The 7841-nt window shown below is 47.2% G+C and overlaps 1 long non-coding RNA gene across 1 annotated transcript; it reads left to right on the top strand.

Moving 5' to 3' along the window:
• Positions 1–279: 279 nt before the first annotated feature.
• LOC144329200 (uncharacterized) lies at positions 280–6811 on the top strand. The gene is made up of 2 exons (XR_013394639.1): positions 280–1238; positions 4553–6811. It is a non-coding gene; the product is annotated as an uncharacterized LOC144329200 (long non-coding RNA).
• Positions 6812–7841: the final 1030 nt, after the last annotated feature.

Here is a 7841-nt window from a genome sequence, read left to right as displayed (position 1 = left end):
TTGGCTAACGTTGGTCACATGGGAGGCATGTAGTGAAGGAGAGACTCCAGTTTATGTGATGCAAGATGACTGTGTTTTAGAATCCACTGTGAACACTGCTAAGTTGTATAGTGTGTTGGAGTGTTTCTTTCCTGCTTGAATGAAAGAGAGCAAAGCTGCAGGAGAAGGTAAAAGTGGAAATCTCTCATAGGAGCTGCAATTGAGATACAGAAGGCTGAGTGCTGAGCTCTGGAAAAGGGGGAAAATAAATTTGCTTGGTAGTTAGAAGAAGAGACTAAAGGGAGATGGGAAAGGTTTCTCTCAATATTTTCTAAGCTCTGTACTTTGTGAATACTATCTGCAGTAAATTCCTAAGTAAATCTCTGAGCTAATCTTACTTCTGCAAATTTTGGCCAGACAGTTAGCAAAGACAGCAGTTGCTTGCTATTTCTAATCAGACAGGTCAGGAGGTCGTTTCCTGCCTAGTCAGCTAGCAAGAAACCGCTGCTGTTAGCAGTAACTAACCAGACCTACTAAATTTGGCTGGCAGGTCAAAAGTCCATTTCCTACCCTGTTAGCTTGCAAGAATATTATAGCTGCTGTCTGCAGATTTAACCAGGCCTGCTAAAGAGGCCCCCCTTTTCCTGCCTTATGCTTACTAATGCAAAGATGAGGAAAGACACGTGTACGAAGGAGAGAGGAGAGATTGCTTAGCTAGCAGAAAGACAGGAATGTTTAGCAAGCAATAAAATGTGTTTAGCAAGCGATATAGATGTGCTATGTAAGGGAATAATTTGAGAAGGTATGGGAGGGGGGAGAGTGTTCAGAAGAGTATAAGAAGTCTGTAGATGCGTATTTCTTTACAGCCAGTGTATTTTCAGGAGCTATCCAACTGGTTGTCTCTGTGTACAGAATGTTTCTGTGGACAGATTTCAATAAACTCTTTTTCTCCAAAGAAGATTTTGCTTTCCTGGTACTTTTGTTCCCTCCAAGGTCCGGGGATGGCGTGGCTGATGGATCCCTAGGTAAATAAGGCTTCATTTCTTTGGGGGCTCGTCCGGGATCAGCCCTCTCCCCAATACGGACCAGAGGGCCAGGCTCAACCAAGGTGAACAGCTCAGCAGCGTTTGCAGGCTTCAGCGCGCACCCCGCCTGTTTCGTGGGGGAAGCCGGCCACACTGTCCTGCAGTGGAGACATCTTGTTGAGGGAGAAAAACAAAGAGGACGGCGCCAAGGGGACAGGTCCGCAGCGGAAAACGGTAAGCCCAAGGGAAAGGGCGTGGGCCCCCAAGGAAAAGGGGGGCGAGGTCTGATCAAGCCTCACCTGGTTGTGCAGAGGGCCGCCAGAAAGGGAACTGGCCGATTGCAGTAGTGTGCCGCCAGTAAGGTTGGGTAAAAGGGAAACAGAGGGAAAATTATTTTGGTGTGTTTTGTGTATTGCATGCTGAAGTTATTTTGGTGTGTTTAGTGTGTTACATGTTGAAATTATATTGATGTGATTTGTATGTTGTATGTTGTTATGTTGCATGTCAGATATTCCAGTAACTGAATTGTTGTCAAGTGTGGGCCAGGGCTTAGTGTCCCCTTGGCCGAGCGATTGTAGGGCTGTAGTGTGAGAGAATTTTTACTGTGAATAGTAGCGAAGGATCTGGAAGAAATGGGTTCTGGCCAAAGTAAAAGTACCCCTTTGAAATGCTTTTGGAGATTCAAGCTGATGAGAGGGGAAGATGAGGACATTGTGAATTAGATTGGCCCACCCAAAAGAACAAATTGGCCGTCCATCAGGACCCTTGATTTGCAACTCATTAATCCATTATATCAGAACATTTTGAATGTCCACCCTGATCAAATCCCCTACATTTCCACATGGAAGACCAATGTGGAAAAGAACCCCCCCCCTTGGCTGAAATCATGCTGCCAAAAAGTCTCAGGCAGCCGTATTTGCTCAGTCAGGAAAACAGGAGGACAACCCCCCAGTCCTCCAGGATTCAGAGAGGGAAGAAGATAAAGTTTTAATGCCCCCACCGCCTTATGCCCCGGCAACAGCCCTGGCACCACCCCCGCCACAGGGAACAGATGGCCCAGCCCCCAATCCCGTGGACAGAAGAGTGGGGAAGGCAGTGAAAAGAGTGACCCTCCATAGGGCACATAAAGCACAGGAGAAGGGCGCGGCCAGAGTGATGCCTCTCCATAGAGTGTATGACCCTCCGGCCCCCGCGGGACCTGATGGGGTGGTGCCCAATAGAACTCATACAGTTCAACATGTCCCCTTCTCTAGTGCAGATGTTTGTAATTGGAAGAACCAAAACCCTTCATTTGAAGAAAACCCTGCCAAAATAATTAAGCTGTTTGAGGGAATTTTTTTTAAAACATACAACCCCACTTTTTATGATGTGTAATATTTGATGGATGCCCTGCTAACTACAGAAGAGGCTAGGCGAATTCATGCTGAAGCCCGAGCACACATGAGAGCGCAGGGGGCAGGAGATCAAGCTGTTGCAACAGGATATCCTGAAACTACACCGAATTGGGATTATCAGATCACTGAAGGGCAAAATACCCTCACCACTTATCGCCAGAATGTCTTAAATGGCATGAGGAGGGCAGCCAGAAAACCCACCAACTTTGTGAAGGCCAGAGAAATAGTACAAGGGACAGAGGAGGCCCCTGGAGCCTACTTAAAGAGGCTGAAGGAAGCCTACCGCCAGTGTACCCCCGTGGACCCAGATGAGGCTGCCAACGCCCTAATTTTCAAAGCGGCCTTTTGTAGCCCAGGCAGCGCCCGATATTTGCCGAAAAATCCAGATGGGCCACACCCTGAAATGGATGTTAGAAAATAGCCCAAACCACTTATAATCAGAGGGAAAAAGAGACCCAGAAGAAAAAGAAGTACCAGGCAAAGAAGTTGATGGCCCTGAAGACGGGAGGTCCACCGTTAGAAGAAGAGGAGGGCGAGGCCGCTTAGGAAAGAGTCAGCGTGCCATCTGCCGAACGGCACCTATTTCCTCTCCTAGGCTAGAATGAGGAAATGTCAGATGCTACTACTACATCCGCGTTAAAAATTCCAAGTCACCACAGCCCTCAACCCAGCTGCCCTATTACCGGTAGGAGTAGGTGAGGAGCCCACGCATGACTGCATTGAAGTAATGGATGAGGTGTACTCTAGCAGACCTGACCTTAAAGATGAAGCAGACCCCTAGTGGCCATCATGGTTTATGGATGGAAGCAGCTTCATTGAGGTTGGACACCGGAAAGCAGGCTATGCAGTGGTAGCCCTGGAAGACCAGGTGATCGAAGCAAAGTCACTCCTGCCTGGAACATCGGCCCAGCTGGCAGAGCTAACTGCGCTTACCAGAGCCCTGAGCCTGGCAAAGGGACAGAAGATAAACATTTATACAGATTCTAAGTATGCATTCCTGACTTTACATGCCCATGGAGCCTTATGGAAAGAAAGAGGTTTGCTTACCTCCAGAGGAAGCCAGGTGGCCCACCCACAAGCCTTGTTGAACCTTCTGGATGCTGTATGGGAGCCCGAGGCAGTGGCAGTTATCCATTGTTATGGACACAAGACTGGACCAGGAGAAGTGGCCAGAGGAAACCGATTGGCAGACAGAGTGGCCAAGGAAGCAGCCCAAGAACCGGCTCCCGCCTCGGTTATTGGAGCACTGGTCCCAGAAGAAATTTTAAGCACCACTGACAAGCCAGCCTATACGAAGCAGGAAAGGGACACTGCAGATGCCCAGGAGCTGACATCGTCCAAAGAAGGATGGTACCTTACCCCTGATGACAGGATATGGATTCCAGAGTCCCTTTCTCGGCAGGTTGCTCAGAGATACCATGATTCAACCCACATAGGACCAGATGCTACAACCAAGCAGCTGGAGAAGTGCTTCTACATGGCCCACCTCTACCAACTGGCAGCCCAGATTTCCAGGAAATGCCTGCTGTGTCAAAAGAATAATCCCAGAGCCGGACCACTGGCTCCCCCAGGGATTCAGCATAGTGGAACTGCACCTATGGAAGATCTTGTCGTGGACTTTACTGAATTACCCCGTTGTGGACTACACCGCTACCTGCTGGTGGCAGTGTGCACCTACACCGGATAGGCCGAAGCATGGCCAACAAAGACTGAAAAGGCATTTGAAGTAACCAGGTGCCTGCTTAGGGAAATCATCCCTCGCTATGGATTGCCAAGGTCCATAGGATCTGACAATGGACCAGCATTTGTTCATGCAGTCCTACAGGGACTGGCAAAAGCGCTCCAGATCAACTGGAAGCTGCATACTGCTTATAGACCCCAGAGTTCTGGAAAAGTAGAGAGAATGAACAGAACTCTAAAGAATCAGCTGTCCAAGCTGACACAGGAGACCAGGTCTAATTGGGTGACCATGTTGCCCTTGGCATTACTCAGGGTCCGCAGCCTTCCGTCAAAACGGACCCATTTGTCACCCTTTGAAGTTATGTTTGGGAGACCAGTTCCATATGTTAGAATGTTAACTCCATATGCTAGCCAGGATATGCAATTGAATAATTAAGTCCAGATATTCTTCCGAGTTTTCTTTTGTCTCGACAGGTGGACCCAGGCTCGCAACCCCTGTGTGTTGGCTGCATCAGTTCGAGCCAGGTGATGAAGTGTGGGTAAACGATTGGGCACGGACGCAGCTACAACCGTGCTGGAACCTTATATCGTCCTGCTCTCCACACCCACCGCCGTGAAATTCGCCGGCATCACCCCTTGGGTCCACCACACCAGAGTGACCACTACAGATTGGACTGTGCAGTTAAATCCTGATTAACCCCTTCGGCTGACCATCTCCAGACCCTCCGCTGACGACCGCTCTGCTGATATCACACCGGAAGCTGATATCTCTACGCACAGCTGGAGAATTGGATGGGAGGGGCGCCCGCGGGCAGCGTCCCCAACGTGAAAACCCGTGCCGGGACTAATCCAGGAAGTCCACCAGGACATTTAATACTTTCATAAGGACTTTCTCTTTTCTTTTTTTCTGTGACATTCTGTATTGATTTGCTCTATGCCCCACAGCCCTGACCCTACCGAGCCATACCGCCCTTACTGGCCTGCTGGCCTCTGCTACGACTGGTTCGTCTTGCCGGTGGTAAGAGATGGCGTGCTCATTGGATACTGGAAACAGGGGTTTGATGAGGTTACCATATTAAAACATCCCACTACCCCGTTGTGGCTCCTCTCCCACACCACTGTCCAGCACGCGTGGATAGTGCTCATACGGGAAGTTGCAGAGACGATCGAAATCTATCGAGTTCTGGACCGCTTTTGCTGTTGTGGGAGGGTAGTCAACTGTTATCTGGGGGGTAGAGCACTATACCAACCTCATCTGATGGACCAGGTTCTAATCTTAATCCAGGCATTAGATGGGACGGAACCTATCTTAATACAAGTGTTGCAGGGGTGGGAGCCTGAACCAGGTGTGCATTGAGATTGCTGAACAAGTGTCAGTAAATTCTGCAGCACCACCTCTGACAATCGTGGTGGCTCGAGCCTCCCAAAATAAGAATTGCCACCCCAGGATTTCAGCCTCCATATGCCCTGGTCAGTAGGGAGGCAGCTCGAGAGTTCAATCCACCCAACAGGGTTAGTAGGAAAGTTGACCCACATAGTGGGAGCATCAGCTCACCGGTAGGCTCTCACCCTTGAGGAAGTTCACCACAATGTTAAATCTCTCCAATTGTTGGCTGTGTATGCACATGCCACCTTATGCTAAATGGCCAGGTTTGATGCTACATGGAATTCCCATTGGTAACATCTTAGTTTGTGTGCTAGTTCATTCTCATTGCTGCATGTTTATCCCAGATAATAATGTCAGCATTCCGGCCACAATTGACCACATGGAAACAGTGATAGCTGAAAACCCGCTAAAAACTACAGAAGGTGATCCGTGGAATTGGTTATATTCTTGGTTGCCCGATGGTGGATGGATGGGGAGAATATTTACCATGCTGGTGGGCCCAATAATGCTTCTATTGCTTCTTTGCTTTTGTATTCCCTGCTTGATGCAATGCTTGCAGAATATGATGGGAAAGATGATGTCTCGCATGATGGGACCTCACGTGACTGCTGTAATGAGAAAATATAAACCCCTACCCCAGAACGAATCTAAGTAATAGATTGTTCAAAAGAAGAGGAGGGAGTAAAGGGAGATGGGAAAGGTTTCTCTCAATATTTTCTAAGCTCTGTACTTTGTGAATACTATCTGCAGTAAATTCCTAAGTAAATCTCTGAGCTAATCTTACTTCTGCAAATTTTGGCCAGACAGTTAGCAAAGACAGCAGTTGCTTGCTATTTCTAATCAGACAGGTCAGGAGGTCGTTTCCTGCCTAGTCAGCTAGCAAGAAACCGCTGCTGTTAGCAGTAACTAACCAGACCTACTAAATTTGGCTGGCAGGTCAAAAGTCCATTTCCTACCCTGTTAGCTTGCAAGAATATTATAGCTGCTGTCTGCAGATTTAACCAGGCCTGCTAAAGAGGCCCCCCTTTTCCTGCCTTATGCTTACTAATGCAAAGATGAGGAAAGACACGTGTACGAAGGAGAGAGGAGAGATTGCTTAGCTAGCAGAAAGACAGGAATGTTTAGCAAGCAATAAAATGTGTTTAGCAAGCGATATAGATGTGCTATGTAAGGGAATAATTTGAGAAGGTATGGGAGGGGGGAGAGTGTTCAGAAGAGTATAAGAAGTCTGTAGATGCGTATTTCTTTACAGCCAGTGTATTTTCAGGAGCTATCCAACTGGTTGTCTCTGTGTACAGAATGTTTCTGTGGACAGATTTCAATAAACTCTTTTTCTCCAAAGAAGATTTTGCTTTCCTGGTACTTTTGTTCCCTCCAAGGTCCGGGGATGGCGTGGCTGATGGATCCCTAGGTAAATAAGGCTTCAAGACTACAAACCCATTCTAAGATAAGCATGCAACTGTAAATATTAATTTTTGATTCATCTATAAGTTTCTGCATGCAAACTTTTTGAATGTTAAAATCTGGACATTGGTTTAATTTCCAAAGAAGGGTGTCAGTCACATATATAATTTGAGCTTCTTAGCTGCGATTTCGCTACTCTTACTTCAACAGAATGCCCTTTTCATGGGTGTCACAGTTCTCTGAGATATGGTACATGGTGGCTCACGAGAAGGTCTTTTCAATAGTGGCACTCCAACTTTAGTTGGTCCTCTACAACAAGTGCTATCAACACTAATGCCAATAGGGCTTCAACGCCTGGTAAAACCATGGCTATTCCCTCAACCATTTGATTTAAGCCCTAGCTTGGCAGATGTGGTTATGTTGTTAATATATTGTTTGATTTTATATTGAGTTGTATTTAGATGTCATGTAGTTTCATGGTATGTTAACGTTCTTCACTCTGGGTTTGCATAAACAATGAAGAGCAGGTTGCAAATAAATGCATAAAATACAAAAAAATGTGCAATGTGATATTGCCACACATCATGGAGCCACTCTGCTTCCTCGATGCAACTTGTGAGGCCTGGAGAACTTGAAGCATAGCAATGCCACATCACACATTTGGTGCTTCAGGAAATTATGCTATAGGCTACCTCCAGATTCAGAGGAGGCAGTATGTCTTAGAATACAAATTGCTGGGTAGCAACAGTGGGAAATGGCCAGTGCTATTTTTCTAGAAAAATAGGTGACAGAACTCAACATGAACACCTCCCTCGATTTCTTAGGATGACAATGTCAACCACCTGAGAGGTGCCGGAACTGAGTTCTGGAAAGTTCTGGCTGAAGAAAAAGCCCTGGAAATGGTTATCGCCCTCATGTGTTGATCCAGGGTTCCCAGAGGCAACTGTGGGTACCATGGGAAACAGGATGATA

The sequence above is a fragment of the Podarcis muralis genome, chromosome 11, assembly GCF_964188315.1.
Source record: "Podarcis muralis chromosome 11, rPodMur119.hap1.1, whole genome shotgun sequence".
Lineage (NCBI taxonomy): Eukaryota > Metazoa > Chordata > Lepidosauria > Squamata > Lacertidae > Podarcis > Podarcis muralis.
This window is presented reverse-complemented; position numbering and strand designations above follow the sequence as displayed.